The following is a 25,127-nucleotide window of genomic DNA, read 5'->3' as shown; positions in this document are numbered from 1 at the left end:
TCTGAATTGAACATTTTTAATTTTGATACCGTCTTTTTCCCTTCAGTTGCTTGTTATAGCTCTAGACGTCTCAGCCAAGGAAACATTGCCTAATCCAACCTAACAGTTTCTCCAGGATTCTCCCCTAAAGGTGTTATGAGCTGAACTGTCCCCCTCCCCCAAGATTCCATGTTAAAGTCACAACCCCAGAAACCCAAAATGTCACTGTATTTACATACAGGGCCTTTAACTTGGCAATTTAGGTCCCATAAGATCTTAAAAGTAGGCCCTGATCCAGTATGACTGGTGTTCTTTTAAGAGAATTTAGACACAGTCCTCAGTGCTGCATACACGTAAGAGAAACCTGTGAGGACACAGAGAAGAAGCTGTCTACACAGCATGGGGTGAGGCCCCAGAGAATCCAACCCTGCCCTCACCTTGATCCCAGGCTTCCAGTCTCCAGAAAAAAGGAAATAAGATGCTATTGTCTAAGTCGCACGGTCTGTGGTGTCCGTTATGGTACCCAGCAGACTGACAGAATGGGTCTCAGTCAGCTCCTTACATTGGAACCATGTTGAGCTTTGCATGTAGGGTGAGGAAGGGTCCAGTCCATCCTTTTCTATGTGGATACCCCAGTTGTCCCAGCACCATTGAGTTGTGAAAGGAAAAAAGTAAAGCAACCCTTGCTGTCCTCTCTCCATCAACAGATTAGAAGATACACTGAAGAATCATGGACAATTTTGTCGGTTTAAGCCAGTGGTTTTCAAACTTTTTGGTCTCAGGAACCCTTTGCACTTTATTAAAGAGCACAAAAAAGTTTTCTCATCAGGCCGGGAGTGGTGGCTGCTCATGCCTGTAATCCCAGCACTTTGGGAGGCAGAGACAGGTGGATCACTTGAGGTCAGGAGTTCGAGACCAGCCTGGCCAACATGGTGAAACACCGTCTCTACTAAAATACAAAAATTAGCCTGGCATGGTGCTGAACACCTGTAGTACCAGCTACTAGGGAGGCTGAGGCAGGAGAATCGCTTGAACTCAGGAGGCAGAGGTTGAAGTGAGCTGAGGTCACACCACCGCACTCCGGCCTGCGTGGCAGAGCAAGACTCCGTCTCAAAAAAAAAAAAAAAAGAACATAATTTAGTTTCTTTTACAAGGATAAAGTCATTACATCTTAACACACTCTTAAAGAAGAAACCATTTTCCAAAATAAGCAGCAGCGTGGCAACAGTTTGTGCTACTGTGAAAACACCTAACATCTCTGCACCTCAGACAGCAGGATTCTCATGCCTGCATCTGCGTTCAGTGGGCTGCAGAGCCATGGCTGAAGTTTATGAAGAAAGTCCGACCCCATACTGATATACAATTAGGAAGCAGTATTTTCATTGTGTTTTCAGATCATTTTAGGTATTCTCTGCTGCCAAATGTAACAAGTGGCACTTCCGTACAGGCTGTCTGCAACACAGAGTCTGTGCTCTGGTCGACGGGCCTTTCTGCCCCAATTCCTTCTAAGTCGACTGGTCCGTCTTGCACTTGAATGGCTTTTACCAGCACACGATTTTGTAATCACACATTGGTTAGAAAATACTGGTTCAGAGTTATGAGCGGCTTCCACATTTCATTATATGTCCAAAAAAAAAAAAAAAAAAAAAAAACCCCACATCAGTATCACCATTGATCACATGAGAAAGTGGTGGACACAAGGTTTTTATGTTTTAATATTCGCTGGAAAGCTCAAATGTCTATCATTGGGAAAAATGTAAGGTACTTTCCTTGAGATGAAAGTCATTTTGTTCATTTTTCAGGCCACACCTGCAAATACCTCCATCTGAAGTGGCATCTTTTGTAAGTCATTCTTTATATAAAGGCGGCCGTTAGTGGAACAAGTGGTTCTGCAGGTTCATAGTTCAGAGGCACCAGTGCTCTCCCAAGAGATAACCATAAAATCCGCAGAAGACGCACCTGTGCGCACTTCCTGTTTCTCACTCAGAACATTCCAGAAGGAACCCTGAATCCCAATGCCACAGCGGGACTGAAGTTTGCTCTCACCCACACAATAAACCCAGGGAGCTCCCCCAGCCCCCACCCCGAGGCCACAGCCTTGGTCCTCTATCTGGTCTAGGGGGGCTCCTGCAGCTCCAGCCTAACAGGGAACAGAAGGCACCCACATGTCACAAAGCCCTCCCAAGGCCCAGCGAGCACTTCTGCTTATGTGCCAGCCAAGTGCGTTTGACAATTCTACAGCCAGCTGTACGGCAGGTAGCGAGGTACCCAGCAAATACTCAGGGCTCACGTTACTAAGGAAGGTGCACAGCGAGGTACCCAGCAAGTACTCAAGGCTCACGTTATGGAGGAGGAAACCAGGCAGATAGTGAGGTACCCAGCAGGGTTCACGTTACCCAGGAGGAAAGGAGGGTAGAGACAAGGGGGCTGGAACAGTCTGTCATAACCTTTAGCATTTACAAGGCTCGCTGAAGATTATCTGATTTGATCGTCACAACAGCTCACAAGATAGGAAGAGGCAAGACTATTTTCACTTCATAAAAAGAGATCCCGAGAACTGATGATGACCACGTGCTCTTCCCACAGGCTCCCAGAAATCCTCCTCAAATCATCTCTCAGTTGTATACATGTGATAATATCTCAGTCACGTCCCCTCTCTGCAGGGGAATTTTACTGCCGCCCTGCTGTTCCTTCGCACCCCTGCCCTCTCCTGCATTTCAGCCATGCCCACCATCCATGGGGAGTCTGCACCACCCCACCCCCGCTGCTGCTGATGGCTTGGGTCACGCTTACCTTTCATTTCCACCTACAGGGACCTGTTCTTCCTTCAAATGTAGCTCAAACTCACTCATTGTGTGAAGCCTTTCTGTCATGTGTAAAATCAGTCTGTGGAACGCTTCATTTAGGAGGTGCTTATGTTGCCTCATTGGCTGTGATCAGGACCAAATTCTGAGCAAACCAGGTGGTCCCCTCTCCCCATCTCTGCTCCAGTGCACTTAAAACAAGGATTCCTGGAAGCATCTTTTTAGTCCAATTCATGCATGAGTCTGCCCCACACACTGCAGAAAAGCCCTGGTGGTCGGTGGTCAGGGCTCAGGGCCCCCCAGGTAGGTAAGGAGAGCTTAGTGCCCTCTCTGGAGTTGTCGCTCAGAGACCCACGGCTGGAAGGGAAGAAACTTGCATCCTGTGAAACATCTAGGCCCCGAGACCCACTCAGGAGTGGAAAACGGGGAAGGAGCCTTGAACAGACCCTCGGGAGGGCAGACAGTGGGAGCCACGGAGGCCACCAGGAAGGAGGGAGGCAGGCAGTGAGGCCACAGGTGATGTGGCCGGGAGGGAGGTGTTGTGACCAGAGGTGAGGTGGTGGGCGGATGACACGGCGTGGTGTGGGGAGGAGATGTGGCCAGGGCAATGTGGCCAGGGAAGAAGACACAGCTGGAAGGAAGCGACAAGAGGGGTCTCCAGGCCCCAGACTGTGCCTGATTTATAGATGACATTTTACTTAAGATGTTATATCTAACTTTAAAGAAAAGTAGCAATTTCGACCCTTGTGTACATTTAAAGCACGGTACAAATTGAGCACATTTCCCAAACCAAAGAACAGGGCATTGAAGAAAAAATTCATTTAAGATCAGAAATAAAGAGATCCTACAGCTCTTCCAGTCCAATCCCCACCCTAACGTGAATGGGGGGAAAAGGAAGTAGATTCTAGTCAGTCAGCATTAAAGGCAAAACCGATCCACTTTACTTTCTAGACAGAAAACAAGAAGCTCATCAAGGAATCCCTACAAACAGTACCTTTAGTAGTTCCCGAAATGCAAAATTCACCTACAAATTAAATCAACTGCTAAGTGTGTATAGAGTAATTTTTTTCATTATTGCCTTCCTCATCTGCAGGGGCTTTTTTAGACCTTGTTTCCCCTTAATTGCCTCCAACACCCAGGAAATTTAAACCCCACAAGTAAACTGTGTCTCGATTCATGCCCAGCGTCCTTTGGAGCAGACAGTCCGTTGCTCTAAGACGTTCTTGTCACCTAAGCACTGAGTACAGCCTGAGAACGCACAACACGCACTCACACAAACTCAGACAGTCAACAGGTGAGATACGGCACATGAGGAGGAAGACAAGATAAATGAGCTTCACTGACACCCCAGATCCGACAAGAAATGACACACGCAGCCTGCTCTGGTGCAGGTGACTCCTGGAAAACAGCCAAGGACAGCATTTGGAGAAGCAGCACCACAGGCCAGGAGGGTCTGGGGGCTTAAGAAGGGAGGGGCGCCCCGACCAGGTACTGGGGGATTCAGAAGGGAGGGGCTCCCCGACCAGGTGGCTGGGGGATTCAGAAGGGAGGGGTGCCCCGACCAGGTGCTGGGGCTTCAGAGGGGATTGGTGCCCCGATCACTTCCTGGGGGCTTCAGAGGCAAGGGGTACCCTGACCACGTGCTGGGACTTCAGACGAGAAGGCACCCCGACCGGGTCCTGGGGGCAGCAGGACAAGCCCAGGGTTCCGTCGTCACTTTTCACTCCCTACTCCCGAATCTCGCCCTGAAGTTGCAGCCAGTCCAGGTATTCATTTACCCATAAAATTAAGTATCTGTGAGTAACACAAGTCACTAATCCACACAGATCTGAGTCTACAGATACCTCCCAGAGACGCCACCATCCCTTCTGGTAGAAGAGCAGCCCAGCGGCCCACGCTGCTAGGAAGGGAGACTGTCTCCAGCCTGACGCTGCAGAGTCCTCAACACAAAGTCTACCTTCTGGAACCATGCCGTCTCCTACAGAGGCAACTAGGGGCATGTAGGGTTTTTTAAAATCTTTTTTTTTTCTTAAGACAGAGTCTCCCTCTGTCACCCAGGCTGGAGTGCAGTGGCTCGATCTCGGCTTGCTGCAACCTCTGCCTCTCGAGTTCAAGTGATTCTTCTGCCTCGGCCTCCCGAGTAGCTGGAATTATAGGCGCCTGTCACCGCGCCAGACTATTTTATTTGTATTTTTAAGTACAGATGGGATTTCACCTTGTTGGCCAGGCTGGTCTTGAACACCTGACCTCACATGATCCACCCGCCTCGACCTCCCAAACTGCTGGGAATACACGCATGAGCCACGGTGCCCGGGCCATATAGCTATTTAAATTTGACTAAAATTAAATAAAATTAGAAGTTCTCATTTACACTTCAAGCATTCAGTTACCCACAGGCGGCCACTGACCAGAGGCTGGTAGAGATGTCACACTCCACACTGCAGAAGGATCTAGGGATGAAATGGCTCTAAGATCATCTCAGAATCTTTATGTTGAAGCTACTGAAGTTTTACTCTGATTATTATAGACATCAGCATTCTCCCACTTAAAAATGTCAGTGCTATTGCAATGATCAGATCTGTGACTTCCCATCAGCTCTTCTCTTCCTGGATAGATAACTGTAGAGCATCTGCACTCTGCCTCCACACTAAGGGGTAGTAGAAGGCTCCGTGTAAAATCAGGGGGAGAAAAAAAAATGAATCCCTAGTCCGCCTCCCCCCCTACGATTTTGTGAAACTCCTCTTAATATGCAGAATAACTGCCAGAGTTGCAATAAAGAAGCATCCCTTGACCAGGAAGCAGCAGGGAAGCAAGAGGAGGGAGATGCAAAGACCCTCCGTTCCCTCTGGGACCCCAGGCCCAGCCAGGACTGAGAAGGGCCGCACAGCCCGGCAGACCCGCACACCTGATGCGAACCATACACACGGCTTCCCTGGGCCTCGGTCCCCTGCTCTGCCCTCACTGGCCACTGTGGCTCTGGGTAGAGGCAGCTCCCTGAGCCCCAACACCCACAGCCAGTCCCCTCCTTGCAGGTCTCAGCTGTGCTCTCACTGCCTCCCTGACGCTTCTCATCATCCGCGTACCGTGTCCACTCTACCCCACAGCCCTTGCTACCGCCCACCCCACCACGGAGCCAAGCACACAGCAGATGCCCAAGACGCCCCAGTGGGCGGGCATGCCAGCGTAGGGCTTGGAGTTCCAAGGGCCTCGCCCCGCATAACACCACAAACGCCACGGAGGCTGTGGAAGGGGTCCAGGTTTCAGGCCTGTACTCAGCTTCTCCTGGCCCCCGAGGCCAAGAACCTAGCAAGGGAGCGCAGCCAGAAGCAGGGTCCCAAACCCCCTTCATGCTCCTCAAGAGGAAGGGGGCTTCGGGGCACAACCCCACGAGCGTCTTCCTCCTGCCAGGCTGCCTGTCACAGCCCCGACACCTTCACAGCAGGGAAACCCACTCCTGTGAGGAGAAAACCACCACGTACAACAGGAGCCACGTCCCCCGCAGCGTCTGCTGAGCCCAATAGCGACAGCAGCAGCCGGGCCCCCACTCAGCACACACCGACTCCGAACCCGCCACGCACACCACAAGGCCGACCATCTTGAAGCTCAGCTTCCACTCGTCAGGGCCCTCTTCCAGGAGAGCTCGGCATGTCTATCTTCCCTGGGATCACAGAAAGGAGTGGGACCCAACCCCGAGTGTGCACAAAGTTAAGCTCCCACTAGCTGTGCAGACAACCTCCCTAGCCCTGGACTGAGAAGGGGCCAAGCGCAAACAGCCATATTTTGCCCGCACAGGTACGGAATTCCGTCAGCTCTCTCAATGAAGTCGTGACAGGTCAACTCCAGGCTCCTCAGTGCTCTGGGGTTCACCTCGGGCCACTGCACCTTTGAAACGTGGCTGTGGACTCCTCTAGGGTGCTCACTTTCACGGCCCATTTCATTCAGACACTGCAGGCCCCTACCGTGATGTCAATACCCAGGACACCCCTGCTGGCATCCTCTGAGATGCTGCTGCAGCTGCTGTGATCTGAGAACAGCCCTGCACAGGCATCAAAGGGAGGACTTCTCAAGTCTCCTCCAGGGGCAGTGACTACAGCTTTGAAAGACGTTGCACTGAATCCTGGGTGAGCCTGGCTTGGTCCGCAATCTAATCCGGGTTGCTGGGGAGACACACTCTGTTGTAATTGACAGAGGCTGTGGGTGGCAGCTCTACCAAGACTGATAATTGCAACTAGTCTGAGATTTACTATCCATACTTTCTATTTGATGTTTCAAAGGAAAGCATCGTGAAGTTCCAGTAGCAAGGAATTTTCTACAATCTATCACATTAAGATACAGCAGAAATGTAGCTAAAATGTTCATAGGGTCTATGCAGAGGAAGAGATGGGTCTATTTCAGGAAAAGTGCTTGCTGGCTTTTTAGAAACATAGTGAAATCCCTGACAAGTAAAAGGTTGTTTATACTTTTTCTTTGGAACAGAGGGAAAGTTCTTTCTTATTATTTGAATACATTAACTATATTTAAGTGTTCTGGTAGACTGAGTATTAAATATTCAAAAGGAAGTAATTCTGTTCGGTCTATTTCATTCTTTAAATGTAGCTTTCAAAAACTGACAAATACCTGGCCGGGTGCAGTGGCTCACGCCTGTAATCCCAGCACTTTGGGAGGCCGAGGCTGGTGGATCACGAGGTCAGGAGATTGAGACCATCCTGGCTAACACGGTGAAGCCCTGACTCTACTAAAAACGCAAAAAATTAGCCTGGTGTGTTGGCGGACACCTGTGGCCCCAGCTACTCGAGAGACTGAGGCAGGAGAATGGCGTGAACCTGGGAGGTGGAGCTTGCACTGAGCCGAGATCACACCACTGCACTCCAGCCTGGGCGACAGAGCAAGACTCCATCTCAAAAAAGAAAAAATAAATAAAAAGTGGAAAACACCCCATATCTGCCCTGGCTCCGGCTATCTCCATGGAGTGGACAGAGGTTGAGAAAAGCTCACTGTGGAGGCATAGAAGGCCAGGCCAGGCCGGGCCGGGCCGGGCCTTTGCTCAGCAGATGAGCAAGAGGGTCAGCCACCCTAGTGAAGAAGCCCATGTTTGCTATGTTACTGATGATACCCACATAAATTTCTATTTGCCTCCCACACAGACCTGGGATCTATGTTTGAGCAAGCGACTCATACCAACAGTCCCTCCATGCCATCATTTCCCTGACCTCCCCCAGAAAAGCCAGGCCAGGCAGCGTCCCCACACGGGCACTGGGGCCCAGGAAGATCCTGGTCCTGCCCCTCTTCTCTCTCGTCCCTGCAGCACCCTGGCTTGCTGTGGAAGCCCAGCAGTGCTGGCTGAACCCACGTTCACCTGGGGCATTCAGGAGAAGCCTCTGTGCAGAAATCAACTGGGAAGTAGGATTGTGTGTGCTGGCAGGTCACTCGAATGGATTTGCAGAACTCAGTTTTCAACACAGGTGCGCCACCAAGTCCCTCAAGCCCTTTGTGAGCCTAGAGCCACAGAGCCATTTGCGGCATTCTCACAATCTCTAACAACCCTGCACAGAGGCCCTGTTTTTCCAAAGGACCATATAATTTTCCGTGTAGACAAAGTTTGACATAATGAAATAAAGTGAAGTCACCACTTCTATTTTCTATTAATCCATTCATTCAAACAAGTATCTCTTGAGTATGTGCATCGAATACTGTGGAATTAGGATTTAGTCCATGCCTTCAAGAAATATACATCACAGAAGAAAAGGTATAGCTTGTAACTAACAGTGCTGATCAGGCAAGAAATAAACATCATAGAAGGAAAGGTAGAGCTTGTAACTAACATCATAGAAGGAAAGGTGTAGCTTATAACTAACAGTGGTGAACAGGACAGAATTTCACAGGCTCATCAGGAGCCACCGAGGAGGAAGCCATGATTCACATCCACCTGCAGTAGATAAATGTTTCCCGGATAAAGTAACTTTTCTACAGTGATATCTGCTCCTTATTGTTTAATCCTGCTCGATAGGGTATTAAATTACCACTTTATGTGCTGCTTATATAAAATACATCATTGTCAGGGGAGGTTATAAAATAATACTTCACACAAGCTTGGGCTGTGAATGGTGTGAGGCAATGAGACGATGTGTTCTCGTGTTCTCGAGACGCAGAAGGGTCAAGACCCTGCTTCCCTTCTCCTCCCCACCGCCCTGTTCCCAGATGAGGGGTGGAGGCAATGCCGCCGGGCAGTCCTAGAGCTGGCTCCAGGGCCAGGACAGCACGCCCAGACTCTCTGTGCCCCATGTGATAAATACAGACTATGGGGCAATCACCAATTTACCTGGCAGTGGGGAGAGTCCTTCGTCAAAAGCCTGTGCTTCCAGGAGCCAGGACAAAGCAGGAGCCCCTAGGAAAACAGTTCCGGGTGCTCCTGAAACCTGGGCAGAGTCACAGTCTGGCAGGAAGCACCAGTGATGCAGGTGTGCCCAAGACTGGGAGGATGGCCAGATGCCTGGAGACCAGACCGGCCTGCAGGAGATGACCACCTCTCTCTGGTTCATTAGAGACAGACAGTCTGGGCTTCACTTTTGTATGTGGAGTCTCACAGTACAGAAATATCACAAAGGGATTAGACTTCGTATACCCCAATTTTTTTAATTAAAAAAACACAATTATTTCAACTAATTCTAAATCCAACAAAGAAAAATAAATAAGTATATAAACGCATACCTCCAAAATGTAAACCACAATCTCTTTACCCATAGGAGACCCAAAATTTAGTTTACCTTTTCTTCAGTATTATCACTTTTTTTTTAAGCCATTACTGAGGTGTCTCCTCACCGCCCCATGAGGAGGTTCATGGGCTCTTCAGGGCTCTTTGCTGTTTCATCGTTTTTTAGATTTAAGGGCAGGATCATTTTCCCACACTTGCTTGCTTCCCTGATCACCAATTTTTCACAAGGACATCATTGTGCCTCAGAAAACCTAGTAACTGAACTTCATTCAAAGTGAAAACAATAAGGACATGTTGGCTGCTATGACAGCATCCTCAGTCACCGAATCTCCCTGGGGGACCCGACACACCCCCAATCTCCTTGGAACTCCAGCATGCCGGTATCGCTGTGGCGGACAGGACTGACCTACCCTGGGGGGGCATGAAAGCAGAGAGAAGAGAAAGCAGGTGACTCATTTAGGAAACTTCGGTGATTCTCTCGAGTCACGTTTCTCAAGGTGTCAGGGGAGAGCCACATGCAGGGAACCTCCTTGGCCTGGCAGGTGGCAGACTCCTGGGACCCTCCTCAGACACGTTAATCAGAGAATCTAAAGGCGGGTAGACTCTGAAAAGTATCTGTAAAGGAAGGACTTAGCTCTGCTGTGACCCCACTACACATGGGGTCACGCAGGATGCTGCTTCCGGCGTCCAGTCTCCATTTCACTCTCCTGGGAGGAACACCCGTCAAGTCACAGAGCACGGTCTTCAGCGAACACCTTCCTGCGCGAGCTCCACTGTCTCCCAGCCCTGCAGGAGTAGCCGCCGAGTAGGGGAAACAAGTCTTTGCTCCTGACCCGGCCACCTTGACGCTGGGCATAAGACCAGCACTGCTACGTCTCTGGGGAAAGGAGCGGCCCTGGGCAGGAATGCACTTGGCAGCCCCGGGGAGTGGCCAGGTGTGGACGACCAGGCCTCTGCCCGCAGACACGTCAGCACGGCATCCTGGAGCAGAACTTCCAGCCCAGCTGAGCCTACAGATGGCTGCAGCCCTGGACAGCATCTTCACAGTGACCCGGGGGACTGGGCCAGAGCCGCTCAGCAGGGCTGCCCTGAATTTCCAACCTGAAAAAGCTGCACAGTCGTACGTGTATGTTGCCTTAAGCCCCTAGGTTTTGGGGTCACTTGTCACACAGCGACAGACAGTGGATGTGCACGGACTCCCAAGGCCACGATGGCCTCTGCCGGCCTCACCCGGGCTGTCTCATCTGTTCCCGTGACATCACGTTTCTCAGAGCCAAAGGCTGCCAGGGCCCCCTCTTTTCTTCACGACGTCGTTACAAGCTCACGATACAAACTGAAAATACCCAATATGTAAAATACAACGTATGACGCAATACAGGGTGAACGCGCAGGCACATACACAGGAGAAACAGGCGCATGCGCGAAACAGGTGTATGAACACAGGAACAGGTGTACACGCATGAAAGAGGTGAACGTGTGAAGGTGTACACGCGTCAAACACGTGTGCATATACACATGAAAGCACCAGACATGAAGGGCTGTCTTTGGGAGCCTGGTTTTTAGACATCTCCCTCACCCTTTTACATCTGCACGATCACAAACACAGCACACCACAGTACTGAGGGGGAAGCCCCAGCTTCTCATGGGGGCACATGAGGCTTTTTATTTATGCCACAGGTTGCATCACTACATCCTAGAACTGCAAGGCCCCCCACTGCCAGGACTGAGTCAGGTCCACCCTGTGCTCCAAGGACCAGGCCGCCTGCCAGCCCATACGGACCTGCCCCTCAGATGGTGCAGCTGCTTCTAAAACAGAGGCTCAGCCCCACCCAGAGACCTGCAGTACCTGTTATTAAATCAAGACTTGGCTGTGGGTAAACGTGAAGATTTTTATTAAACATGACTCTGGAACATTCAAAGGACCATAACTGAATGCTCCTTTCACAGCCACGGCGTGTCCAGACGCTCATGGAGAAGGCCACGGCGTGGGAACCCACGGAGCCCCGACAAAGCAGACTCGGAGCTGAGTGGCGCAGTTAGCACCGATTTTGTTTGACACTTGCCTTTTATATTCAGATTAAAATAAAAAACAAGACGCAAAAGTAGCTCACATTCTATTTCAATTCTCTATTTTTGTAGTAACTGGGCCCCTTTCCCTCTGCTTTCCCAGCCAAGCGATAAATAGGCCCAGCTGGGATTTGTCAAAGTCTAGACCTCTGTTGTAGAGTAAGTGAGGAGGGTAGGGAGGGGAGCAGGAGTGGTGAGGAGGATTGGGGGACAGGGAGGGACAGAGGAAAGGAGAGAGAGAGAGAAACCCCCGAGGACTGGAGGCAGGAGGGATGCTCCCTGGCAGCCTCAGGTTCCCCATTCCAAGGTAACTGAGCTGGCATCACGCACGCGGTACCGTCATATGACTTGGCTGACACACGCCAGAATGACAACAAAATGCTTGAGGAGAAGACTAAGCACCAGCATCTTCAGATTAAGGTAGTGTCCCGGTTTCACGCTTGCCTTGTATGACATTGTATAAATTGTAAAGATAACACATTTTCTTACCAGCCACGCTGTTCCCCAAATACTAACTATAACAAAGATCAGACAGCATCTGAGTACTGAGCGTGTGTTAAGCCCGGTGAGGTAGGCATCATTTACTTTGCTAGAGAAAGAAACAGGCTCTGAGAGAAACTTCCTGAGGCCAGGCAGCTGTCTCCAAACCCACCTCGTGCCTCCTGACCCTGAAGGTGGAGGACCCAAGTCATTCACGTCAATAATTTACCTACATGCATGTCAGATTGAGATTCAGCCCCCAGATCTAATCATCTCTATGCAGGAATGTGTCAGGAAGGTATACAATTCTATGAGTTCGACCTGGGGGAACAAAGGCAGGCACCCTCGACACAGATGTAGGGCGGAGGTGGGCGCCCAGCGCAGGAGCATGTCCAGCCCTGCCCAGTCACACAGCCACCCTGCCATGCCAGTGCAGGAGCCGCCACCGCGTCTCGGGGAAAAGCAGCTTCTCCTGCACAGGAATCTACCCCTGAAAGTGTGTTCCTGAGAAGGTGTGGACCAACATCTCAGAAATTAGACACCGTGTAACACGCTTATCTATACAGGCTGCCTATGTCAGGGAATCACCAATAATTCCCATCTCGCCATCAATTATTTCTGGTAAATACTGGTTATTCTAAGTTAACTGAGGCAACACAAGAACAATATAATGGAAATGTCAGAGTCAATCAGCTCCACCTGCTGAAGAGCTGGGACTAATGATGAAACCTAAGGAATCCTGGAGAACGCAGCAGGATCCCAGACCCCGCGGACCACCCCAGCCTCCTTCCACAGGAGAGTTAGTCGTGGGGCCAAGGAACGGCTTTCCAAGGAATCTCAGAGGATCTCAAGGTCTTGAAAGTTTAATGGGAATTGAATATTTGCATCTGAGTCACACGAGCACATTAAAAGTAAAATTTCCTCTTTCCACTAGAATTATGAGCTTGCGGCGGCGACACTGGCTGTATCTCATGCTCGTGAGATGTTTGGGCACAGCCGTGCATCTCTGGTGAATCATTTATAATAATATGAAAGAAGTGCTTGGGCCCTCGATCCAGGACCACAGACCCCACCAACGAGGGTCTAAACAGGACAAGCCTCGGCCTGGAGAGGCTGGTGTCCGTGGGGGCTGGGAGGAGCACCAAGGAAACTCAGGGGCAAGCCCCACCCAAGCTCGGCATGTCCTACCCCACGCAGTCGGCATCAGCCACAGGGATCTTTTGTTCTTTTTTGTTCAGGAAGGAACATATTAAAAAGCCCGGGGCCCAGGGCCTGGACTCCTCAAAGCTCTCCACAGAGCCGGGTTAATTGGCACCTTCCGTCATGTTAAAATCAACTATATATGGCGGCTGAGGGCATCTCAGAGCAGGTGCAACGCTGAGCTTTCTTGCTGTCTGGGGAAAGCAGGAATTCCAGGCCTCTGCCTTCCTACCTCCCCAGAGGCTCTAGCCCAGATGAGCTCAACTTCTCCCAGGTGAGGAGCACAGAAAAGCTTCCCACATGCCCCTCAGGTCACACACGAGCGGTGCAGACCCTTGCACCTTGGCACGAGCCCTCCCAGAGGCAGAAGCCCAGCCCTGTGGCCCCGGCCTGGCAGGAGGCAGCTGCTGGGGCCCCTGCTCAGGGTTCAGCACAGCGAGGTCCAGCCACAGCAGGTGAGACATCCACCATCCGGCCATTCATCTTTAACCTAAAACAGACACAGGAATTTGGCAAGGGGTTCCTTCCCCTGACAAACCCATCCTTCCTGTTCTCATCTCTCCCTCCTGCCCCAGTACTGCGCCCAAGGCCACCCAGCACTGCGCCCAAGGCCTGACTCCCAGTTTCACAGGGAATCCAAGACAATTAAGATTTTGAGAAACTGGGAGCTACACAGAAAATGAGGCGGTAAAGCCAGTGTCCACTGATCCTCCCCTCCCCACAGCGGAGAACAGTCCTCGGGATAAAACCCACGGGGCAGGGAAGACGCGATCAAGGTGGGCAGGACAGAGGAGCCACAAAGCAGGTGGTTCGGAGAACAAGGCCACGTGAACACAAAGCTAAAGTGCTCAGCGGCTGGAAGACAAAACACAGGACACAGAAACACTGACCATTTACAAAGAAAAGAAAAAAAAAGCCTCACTCTTAAGAGTCCATCAAGATTTAAGTTCTCAAGTCACAATGTATCAGCACAGACTTCTCATAATGCCTGAAACTTGGCACAGTAAACACGTGAATCAGTTCTCCCAAGTCCAACGTTTTCTTTGATGAGCCTCTTGAGTCTCAGGCTGGTTTCAAAGTAAGCCCTTCTCTGTTTGTTGATGACTTAATAATTAACATACTTGAAAACACATTGACTTCCAAATTAATCTGCTAATAAAATATTAATTACTACACTGGCTGTCATCCACAGAAAAAAACACAATCACTTTCTGGTTTTAAAAACATTAGAATTCGAAGCCCCTTTGGCCATCTGAACAGCCCCTGCTTTTGACAAGGGCATTCCAAAGGTAATCTGAAAAACTAGTCCAGGCCATGATCGCTGGGGGGTCGGACTTGCCTCATCACCCCACCTCCCTTCTGGAATTAGACAGAACTTAGACGCTTAGTCTGATGGGAAACATTTACAATCTATTCTCTCCAAAGCTACCTGGAGGATTTCCTCCACATGACAAAGCCTTGGTCTCCACAACCCCTTATCTGACAACTCTCTTAACCAACTGTCAATCAGGAAATTTTCGAATCTACCTATGACCTGGACACCCCTGCTTCCAGTTGTCCCACCTTTCCAGACCAAACCCATGTACATCTTACATTTATTTGATTGATTGTCTTATGCCTCCCTAAAAGCTATAAAACCAGGCTGGGCTCTGACCACCTCGGGAATACGTTCTTAGGATCTCCTGAGGGCAGTATCAAGGGCCATGGTAACTCATTTGGCTCAGAATAAATCTCCAAATGCTTCACAGAGTTTGACTCTTTGCTGACACGGTACCTTTCATGGGTATTCATCTGGGGGACTCACAATCAACCGGAGGCATCAGTTGCCCACTGTGCAGAAGTCTCTGCAGGACTGAGCCTCTGGCACGGGGACTCCAACCCCTGAAGCAGCAGCTGTCTCACGTCGCACGGCCTGATAGACCTGCACCTCCCGGGCTTCTCATTTCAGAGTCTCAGCAACAAATCTACCAGACGTGATCAACATCACAGAATATTCCTCGGGGCTTTTGGCTGTTGTCTCTCCCCAAGTTTACTCTAGAACCAGAATGGCAACACTCGGAACAGGATGGTTCTCAGTCACCGACCCTCCTGGTAAATACACTGTCTCCAAGGCCCTTTCCCGCCAGTCACAGCTTCCTTCATGTCAGGCTCGAAGGCCACCTCCCCAAGAAGGAAATCTCTTCAATCCAGCAATCACAGCTCCTGTTCCCATCTAGAGCTTGTCTGCCAGGAAGGGAAGACTCCTCATTCCAGAGACAGCAGGTGCCACAAACTCAGGGTATTAGCCATTGCGAAGGCAAACACTCATGAAATTAATAGACTTTTTCCTCCTTGGATACTGACGTTTTCTCTTCTGGAGGTCAGCCAAGGCCATCTGCACGAGTCACGAGCGTGATGGCTCCAGCCCCTCCTTCAGTGTCAGGAGTGTGGCTCCACTCTGAGACCCTCCTGCATCAGCCAGGCCATGCACCTGTTCCCACGACTGCTGTCAGCGGACTACAGCGATTCTAAGATAGTCAGCAAGCTGACGTTCCGAGGGAAGCATTTTAAAGAAAAATGTGTAAGTTTTATTGCATGAAATCAGCTACATCTTTTGCTACTCCAGAGGCTTGTTTTGCTTTCCTCAAGGTTCTCTACAATGATCCTGACAGTCAAGGTTCCCAGTTACAGGCAGAGGGTTGGGCAGGCCGCGTCTGATGTGTAACACACACAGAGGATCCACGTCAAAGGATTTTCCCTGTTCACCAACATCATCAGGACAAACTTTAAACAGTAATAATCTGCCTGTCTGGAAAACTGAGCTCACTTGAGGACTAATGCAACAAATGTATTTGACAAAGTTGCAGGTGGACGTTTTAGTGAATGAGTCACTATTTCAAGGAGGATAAAGGCTCACTATTCAAAGGCATGTTTTTGTCAAGTTTTCTAATTTCAGCTTCATGCATTTAAATCATGAAGTGAGACTTGTACCTGATACGTTACAGAATCTCTACAAAATAGACAAAATTCCAATTCTGTACCTTCACTCTCATTCTTTTCCATATGTGTACAGATGGTCGTAATTTAAGTTGGCATTCCAACAGGATTTCTAAATTAAACTGTTTTCTACTTTAAACACTACGTGTTAAACATTACACGTGCCATTGTTCAACATTTATAGCAGGGTCTGTATGGCCCATTTTAAAGATTTCTTCCTCACTAAAAACAAGCGTTTAAACAATAAATGGTTTACTCTAAAATATTCTAGAGACAGAGATACATTTGGAGAGTGGACACACTTAACACAGAAGTCCGCAACATCAAACAGGCACAACCAGCAGTGAGGGTGGAAAGGGCGCCATGTGAGTGCCCCTAAAAACACACACAAGCCTGGCTGCTTAAAAGGAATGAATATAGCTCAACACTCCTATGTGAACATTGATGTGTCTACTGCCTTACAGAATCCTCCTAGCTGAGCTGCAGGAATCTTCTTTGGAACCTTTTCTCACCTACACTGCCTACAGGTGCCCACTGGGCTCCCTGGGCAGTATCATGTTTTTGTTTAGAATATCACACTATTTGGAGGCCTGTTTAATCCCAAGTCAGAGCCTTATCATAACTCAGACACCATCCCTCAGGGCTTGTGGGCTAACTTCGGCTAATGCAGGCTGCTCCACAGTGCCCTGCAGATGGGCTTGGTGCATCCACACGATTTTAGGATTTGGGGCTGCCGTTTTCTGCAGTCACAGATGCGGACTTACATATTCATCATGACTGAAGGCAGCACGCATTTTTATGTTCCTTCTGTAATGGTAATAATCATGGCAACATTTCCTCGATCCTTAGAAAAGCCTCCTAACAGCAGTTGCATTCCACCCCCTTCCTTAAAATTAATAGAATTTACCAAACTAGGTGAAATCAGTGTTCATGAGAAAGTGAGAAATCAGTGTTCACACAATGGAATAGTAGCTGGGCATAGAGTGTACGTCAACATCCCAAACTAAGCACCCATCACAGTTATTCCCAACTCGCAGGAAAGCTAGAAAATTTAGAAGGCTTAAAACATAATTATAAATGGAAATAACAAGAAATCAAAGTTTTTGAGGAGCAATTGTTAGCCAAGCAAGGAAAGCCATTAACCAGTGCTGATTACATTGCATTTGATTACAGCAGCCAAAGACGTGTCCAGAGGAAGAGACTTTTAAACATTAGTCTTTCGGTAAGAATGGTTGCTTAACAAGTTCAGACTACTGGGGTACACCAATTATCAATTAAAAAGCAAGGCAAACTAGTGTGAGTCATTTTCCTTAATCCTTAATGCGTCAAAAATTACCACATTGGCCAAGCTGGTCTCCAACTCCTGACCTCAGGGGATCTGCCCGCCCCGGCCTCCCAAAGTGCTGGGATTACAGGCGTGAGCCACCACGCCTGGCTGAGAACTGTTTGACAGAGGCTGAGGGGAGGCTCCTGTCCCTTCCTGGGACATCCACGTCCCACCCAGTTTCCCATATCGACTATGACACTCGAAGCATCACAGCAAGGGCAGCTGCATCCCCGCAGTTCTCTGCACTCATGCCACAGCTGCGTGAGCAGCCGCAGCCCTGGAGCTGCCACTCAGCCTTATCGTGCTGGCACAAGCACATCAGAAACTACCAAGCCCCCAAGAGGGAGGATTGGGGACCCAGGGGAGTGAACCAGGAGGGAGGAATGTGGCCCAGGAGAGTAGGGAGGAGTGGGGGCCCTGGGGAGTGAACTATGAGGGAGGCGTGGGGGCTCAGGGGAGTGAACAAGGAGGGAGGCGTGGGGGCCCAGGGCAGTGAACCAGGAGGGAGGAGGGTGGAGTTCGGCCCAAGGAGTGAACCAGGAGGGAGAAGTGTGGTCCAGGGGAGTGAGTCAGGAGGGAGGAGGGAGGAAAGCGGTCCAGGGAATGAAGCAGAAGGCTCTGGGGGTAGCAAGTTCACACACCACAAATACCTCCCAATCCATCCGCGTGCAGGGAGGGGATGGAAACCACACAGGACCTGCAGCACTTTCTCCTCGCAGATGAGGAGTGAGGATACCGACTCATGCACAAAATCAGAGCTAAATTTCTACCACGGTGGGGAGACGCTTCATAGACCCAAATGGGTACAAAAAGAAACCAATCATACAAGATCAGTGGATGGAATGGGATCAGAAATTTAAGCCTGTAACGAGTTTTCAGAAAAAACTTCACTTTATCTGCAAGATGACTGCAGCTCTGCTTGATCATTTCTGCAAATGTCTAACTCGCGATGAGCCATCTCAGAGCCGTTCAAGAGGAGTAACAAAATCAAAACGCCACGGCATCCTCCGTATTTTAGATAGCCTGCAACAGTATGGAAATGAGCAGCGGTGCCAGAGCTTTCAAGTTTGTTTGAAGTAAATTCCAGCATCAGGGCAGCATCTTCCTGGCTGAAGCAATGAGGTAGGCTCCTGCTCACCGCATGGGAGACCAGCTTTCAGCTAAGCTGCTGTTAAGGGTCTGCAAACCATGATCCCCGACCGAGCCTTGGCCAGGGATTTTCACACGTTGAAGTTTTCACAAAAGAAATATATGCAGAGACTTCTGTGGCCCTCAAAGCATAACACGTTGCCTACTCTGCCCTTTACAGGAGCTTCTAGCTTTGCTGTCAGTTACAAAGTGTTTCTATAAAATAATGTCACTGATTCTCAAGCATGCCAGCAAAAGTCACACTTCTCAACAATCCTCAATGGAGATGCACCATCCTGTGTTTCACACAGATTTTAGATTTTTAAAAGCCAAAATAAGGGAGGTAATTCAGCTAAGTATTATAGTAACACAATTTGAGATACTTAATGATGTGTGACAACAGAATACTTGGCATTCCTGTGAGGCAATAAACTAGCTCAAACACAAAATAACAAATCAAAGCATGTTTTGGCCTCTCAATCAGTGAAATTGGAAATAACATTCAGTTAAATGACACTAAAAAAAAAAAAAAAAAAAAGCACAAACAAAACAAATACTACTACACCATCACTCCTTAAATTTATTTAACTACTGCTGCCAAATAAAATGGAGAGACTTCTTACTGCAGGGTAATAATCGGCCATTGTCATCATGAAATAGACCGCTGTACAGGCTCAGGCCCTCCAGCCCACAAAGGCAGGGGGAGGGAGGAGAAACGATGGCCAGAAACAAAGGGACAGGGCAACCATGACCTAGTCAGCAATTGTACCCTCCCACCTTTCTTCTGGACTTACAATTTTGGAGCCATCTGGGTTTACCTTCCTATGTCCATAAGTCAGCCAGTTCTCGAAGCCAGAAATCTACAATGCTTCTGGCAGCCAAGTCCTCTCGGCCTTCCCCCCATGTTTTAGGGCCTCATCAGCTCACCCCTGGATAGTATCAATGGCCTCGGAGCTCCAGTCAACCTTGCACTCCACAGACTCAAGTATGCCAAGAGCCACTCCAGGCTGCCACTGCCATGACCAAAGGCTTTCAGAGACAGTCGCCAGCACTGCACAAATCCATGTGGCTTCACCAGGCGCAAAGCGGCTCCAGCATTCCATCCAGTCTGTCGCTGCTACCATAGCTGTGAGTCTAGGATGTGTCAGGAAGGGAAGGAAGACACCATGTACCTCATCTCATTTAAGCTTCAGTGTCACAAGGTGGATTTTGTCGTGCCCGTTTTATGGATCAGGAAAGTTTTAAGGAGGGCAAGCACAGGGCCCTGCTGACACAAGAGCAAGACCCGCAGAGGCCTGGGCATGACCCCCGTCCCACGCTCCCTGGGTCCTGATATCCACTCCTCCCCCGTGGGAGCCTGATCCTGGGTCTGCCTGAATTGCTACCATTCCTAAGACACGACTCACGTCTGTCCACCTCCTCCTTTATCTGTTTCCCGCAGCCCAGAGGCGTGTGTGCTCTTCCATCCAGACAGACATCACACTTCAGCACCTGCATCTGACATCACTTCAGCCAAAAGCTTCTCTCAAACCTCCCCCCACACCTGCCGGTCACACAGGTCTGCACCCATCACCTTTCTCACACGAATTCTCACATATTCCTGTGTAGCACCATCCAACTGATGATAGTCTGAGAGGAGGAAGCTTTGTAGATAAATCCACTTTCTACTTTGCTCCCAGCCCTCGGTCTTGCGTCTTGGATGAGGCAACCGATTAACAGCAATTTCATTTCAGCACAACATTTCCATTTGAAGAAACGCAGAGCATAGGGCTCTGGTCATAATTAAAAGCTTGTTTCATTTGTCATTTGAAATTCCATGTACTGCTGCAACAGCAGCACCCCCTCCTCGCCAGGCTCTGCCCTAAGGACATCTTTCCTGGCAGTGAGAGCCCCGCAGGTTTCCCAGCGCCTCGGGCTGCAGCTTCCACGCTGGGCCGGCACTGACAGGACCGGAATGGTGCCCCCAACAACTACAGGATTGGAAGCTGGTCGACTGCTCTGTAGGATGGAGACATGTTAGTAATCCCCGACATTTCCACTGACAGGCTGCTCAGGTAAACTGGGAAAAATCCACAAACTAGAAAGAATCCATGGGGAGGAGCACTTCTGTCTCCAACCTGGCAGCAAACGGTGGCTGTGCAGACGATCTCTTCAGGAAAACTATCGACTGTATCTCAGGTCAACAACAGCCCCGCTGAGGGCCAAAAAATCAGCTCCCCCTGGCCCTCACTTCCTAAGGGTCAACCCTCCCAGGCCACCTCTCCTGGAAGATCAGCTCTGACGCACCCACGACGGTCAGGAACCGGCTCTGGGACACATTTCCCAGGCTCCTGCCCACCGCCCTCTCTCTTCTTCCTCCTCCATCTCCCTCTTCACTCCCATCCGCCCTCCCCCCCTTTCGCTTCCCTTCTCTCCTTTCCTCTCCCTCCCTCATGTCCTTTCAGCCCTCACCTTCCTCACTGCACTTCCCTATGCAACTCAGCGGATGCATTCTCAGGTCAGTAGAGTTTTCTTTCACTCTGTTTTTATTGCAATGATCATTCTTAATGAACAGAAACCTGTTTCGGACCATGTGGATGCCACCTCCTGACCAACTGCTGCCCCGTGGCTCCGTGTCCACTCAGTGACCTCACGGCGCAGGTGCCCAACAGTATGGCTGTGACCAGGGGTAGCAACATGGGACATGAGAGAGGTATCCCAGCCAAGAGGCCCTGCAAAGCCTCCCCGGCAAACCGGAGCAAGGCCCAGGGCGGTAGGGAGAGCGCCGTGCTCACGATGTAGGCAGTTCAGCTTCCGCAAACTGTCCATCGACTGCAACTTACTTTGTTTCCATGGTTACAAAAGAACCATAAGCATTCTGAAATATGTTCTTGGTTTCATGTGTTGCGAAATCTAAGCAACATTATAAGAAAAATCACTGAATTCTGCCTGAGGCTCTAGGGGTGTTTTCCTCTCTGAAAGGAGCCCCCTTCCAGGACTTGGGATTGAGTGACAGCCTTCAAAATCACGGTTATCCTGGTGGTAACAGGGAACTCCTCAGCCCGCCAGGAGCTGGGGCCCTCGACAGCCCCCATGGCTCCAGACGCCAGTGTTCTAAGGATCACACATGTGCAGATAGCAAAGCTTGCTGCACACACGCCAGGTGCTAACAAGCCCCAAACATCTCACTCATACTTGCTAACCACATCGCTTCTCTCAGCCTCCACGGCGTTTCACACTCTGCCTTTATATAGAGATGAACCATGCGTCCTGAGCGCTACAAAGATTCAACTCCTTCCGGGAAGAGGGGTGCATCTTTCCATCACGGGGTCCTCACTCCAGCTGGCACAGGATTTGCAGAGTGGGCGAGTCTAATGTTGATGACACTTTCTCAATATTCCCTTCACACCCCTCCAAAAACAAGAGTGCTGCCAGCTTCTTACCGACGTTGTAATGAGCAAAATATTTTTCTCTTATTTGTCACTTTTTAACGTAATACTAGTGAAGAATGTGACTCTGCATGTACACTGTAAGCACCCACACCGTGAACATTCTGCCCTCCTGTGACTGTATTCACAGGTCACAAGGACAAAACTTCTCCATAGTAGCCTATATATATATATATATATATATATATATATATATATATATATATATATATTATATTTATATATATATATATTTTTAACATGACTTCCACTCATCTGAAAGTCACAGATGTAGCTTTTCCTTCATAAAAAGATCCAAATGATACACAAACCAGGTTTAATAAACACATTGGTCCAGGTGGGAAAATGACCCCTCAGTCTCCCTCCCCTCAAAGACCAGGGCAGCCAGGAAACTGCGCTCTCCAGTAAATGACAGCCGGCAGGATTCCCTAAATAAGCAGCCAGAAGATTCCCATCTCGCAGAGCACACCTTTCAAGACTCAAGATGCCCCCGCTCCCTGAATATCCGACGAAGAACAGGGCTACCCAACGGAGGACTGAGGCAGTAAACAAACATGTATTTGGCCGGGGGCGGCGGCTTATGCTTGTAATCCCAGAACTTTGGGAGAAGGAGGCAGGCAGATCACAAGGTCAGGCGATCGAGACCATCCTGGCTAACACGATGAAACCCCCGTCTCTACCAAAAATACAAAAAATTAGCCAGGCGTGCTGGCGGGCACCTGTAGTCCCACGTACTCGGGAGGCTGAGGCAGGAGAATGGCGTGAAGCCAGGAGGCGGAGTTTGCAGAGAGTAAGATCACACCACTGCACTCCAGCCTCGGCGACAGAGCAAGACTCCGTCTGAAAAAAATAAAATAAATAAAATTTTAAAAGTTTTCAGCAAATAGCATCATCGACCCACAAATGAGAGGTACCGTTTTCATTCTAGGAGGGAAACACTGCAAAGCACGTATACTTTAGCCCTGTAAGTGAATTCTTCGGGCATTCCTGTGTCCGCTATCAAATGCAGCACATCACCTCAAAAGGCAAAGTTCTATAAGTCACATCCAAGGAAGGGAAAAATCATTCTAAGTTTTAGCCATCCAGTAAGAACCTGATCCAGAGAAGCCTACTTGTTCCAGACTCTAAGCGGCAATATATTGCTACAATGTAATGAAAACAAAGGGATAATTAAGAAGATTTCAATGCTAATAAAAGGCAAAAACATAATTAGATTTATTCTACTCTAGACAGAGCAGCCGGGCAGTTCACCCATACGTTATGAACGTTGCTGTTTTTCAGACAGGGTCCCAACTCTGTCAAGGCTTGACAGCAGGGGCGTGATCTCCACTCACTGCAAGGTCCGCCTCCCAGGCTCAAGCGATTCTCTTCAGCCTCTGGAGTAGCCGGGACTACAGGTGTGCAGCCATCATGCCCAGCTAATTTGTGTGTTTTCCGTAGAGATGGGATTTCACCAGGTTGCCCAGGCTGGTTCCCTGGGTCTCGAGTTCCGAGGCTCAAGCAATCCGCCCGCCTCGGCCTCCCAAAGCGCTGGGATTACAGGCGTGAGCCATCACGCCTGGCCCTTTTTTTTTTCTTTCCTTTTTAAGCGATTAATGTGCTTCAGAGTCTTGTAGGCATTTAAAAAAAAAAAAAAAGAAAAGAACAAGCAAATTCTGTAAGGGAAAGAAACCATTAACATGTTTTACACACCTCAAAACTCAAAACAGAAATACTAAGAATAAAATGTATTTTATTCACAGAGGCATTCTTAAAGTTCTGTAAAAGTGACACCATGGACACCACCACATCACAGACGAGTGTGGCAGGACTGCTCAGATTCAGAACACAGTCTAAACAGTCCTCCTGCCACTTTCCTCAGTGGGAACACTTTATTCTGTCTTTTATTCAAATTAAGTATCTTGCAAGGGAGTTGAAGAAAACTACAGAGCAGATTTTAAAACTTCAATGCTTTTCTCTATTTTCGTCACATTCTGATGCATTTTTACCTACTACACGGCCAATAAGTTTAAAGCTTTTTGCATCGATAAAGACAATGCTCCTTGTAGCAATAGGCTTTTTCTTTTCTATACAAAGATCTATAACTTAAGCTAGTAAACTGGGCATTTCACAAAGATTTTGCACAATTCCTAGCACAGATTTTAGCAATATAAAACCATTATCTTTCTGCAATTAAATAACCAAACATAGGAAACTGCACAGTTAAAATAAGCATTCCATTATTTTATATAAACACAAATGATAAAGGAGAGTATGCTTTGGAAAACAGTGTTTCCATAAGCTAATGATGAAGCAGAAGACAGTTCCTCAGCCTCATATGACATTTGACAACCGAAGTACTCTGGCCCAAGCCCAGCCCGGTTAAATGGAGGGGAAGTAAACATGTGACCGACCGTGGTGGGGCACTGTGATAGCCACAGTCCAGGAAAGAACAGCTGACATGTTTCTTCTTCATGGGAAAACTGAAACATACTCGAGACACCTTAATTCTTTAAAACACAGTCTGCCCCAGTACTAACCTTAAGCTCCCATTGATAAAGATTGCGATAACCAGAGGTGTTTATCCAGGCCCTCGAAAATCACGGACATGGTACATACACAACATTTTCAAACACTCAATGCTGCCAGTATGTTAAATGCGCTGTGATACCGGAGGTCTTGTGCAGGACCAGAAGCATCGCAGCCTGGTTACCTTCCTGGTGTTCAATGCTTTGTATGTGCAAAGTCTGCTGTTACAATTTACTGGGCTTAATGTCATTCAGTTTGTCACAGAAGAGAGCTATGACATTTACTTAATTCCACACACAGATTCTCAAGTTCATCTTCCACCAATGACTGCCCTGTCCACAAGACAGCGGAGGGAAGACCCAGGAAAGGCCTGGGAGATGCCAGGTGCTCACAAACTGCTATCAGTCTGCTGGTTCTGGCTTAAAGGAAAACAGACATAGAAGAAACTAAAAGGACTCACTATATCTAATATCACAATGTTCTCAACTTTACCTTAGCCAAAAATAAAAGCGGAATAG

At 48.9% G+C, this 25,127-nt stretch overlaps 3 long non-coding RNA genes across 5 annotated transcripts in view; 1 reads left to right on the top strand and 2 right to left on the bottom strand.

Annotated features, from left to right (window-relative positions):
• LOC135967297 (uncharacterized) overlaps positions 1-11,600 on the top strand; it is a 130,894-nt gene extending 119,294 nt beyond the window's left edge. For all 3 annotated transcript variants that reach the window (XR_010581279.2, XR_010581278.2, XR_010581277.2), the window contains one exon: positions 7,380-11,600. This is a non-coding gene — a long non-coding RNA (uncharacterized lncRNA). The remainder of the gene's footprint in view (positions 1-7,379) is intronic.
• The window catches only part of LOC135967298 (uncharacterized), a 122,843-nt gene that overhangs the window by 69,435 nt on the left and 28,281 nt on the right, over positions 1-25,127 (bottom strand). The window lies entirely within an intron of this gene.
• Positions 14-15,208, bottom strand: LOC141408572 (uncharacterized). The gene is made up of 2 exons (XR_012424002.1): positions 14,165-15,208; positions 14-13,732 (listed from the first exon to the last, which is right to left on the bottom strand). It is a non-coding gene; the product is annotated as an uncharacterized lncRNA (long non-coding RNA).

This window comes from Macaca fascicularis, chromosome 15 (genome assembly GCF_037993035.2).
Source record: "Macaca fascicularis isolate 582-1 chromosome 15, T2T-MFA8v1.1".
NCBI lineage: Eukaryota > Metazoa > Chordata > Mammalia > Primates > Cercopithecidae > Macaca > Macaca fascicularis.
Note: the sequence above shows the minus strand (reverse complement) of the source record. Positions and strands in the feature narration are given on the sequence as shown.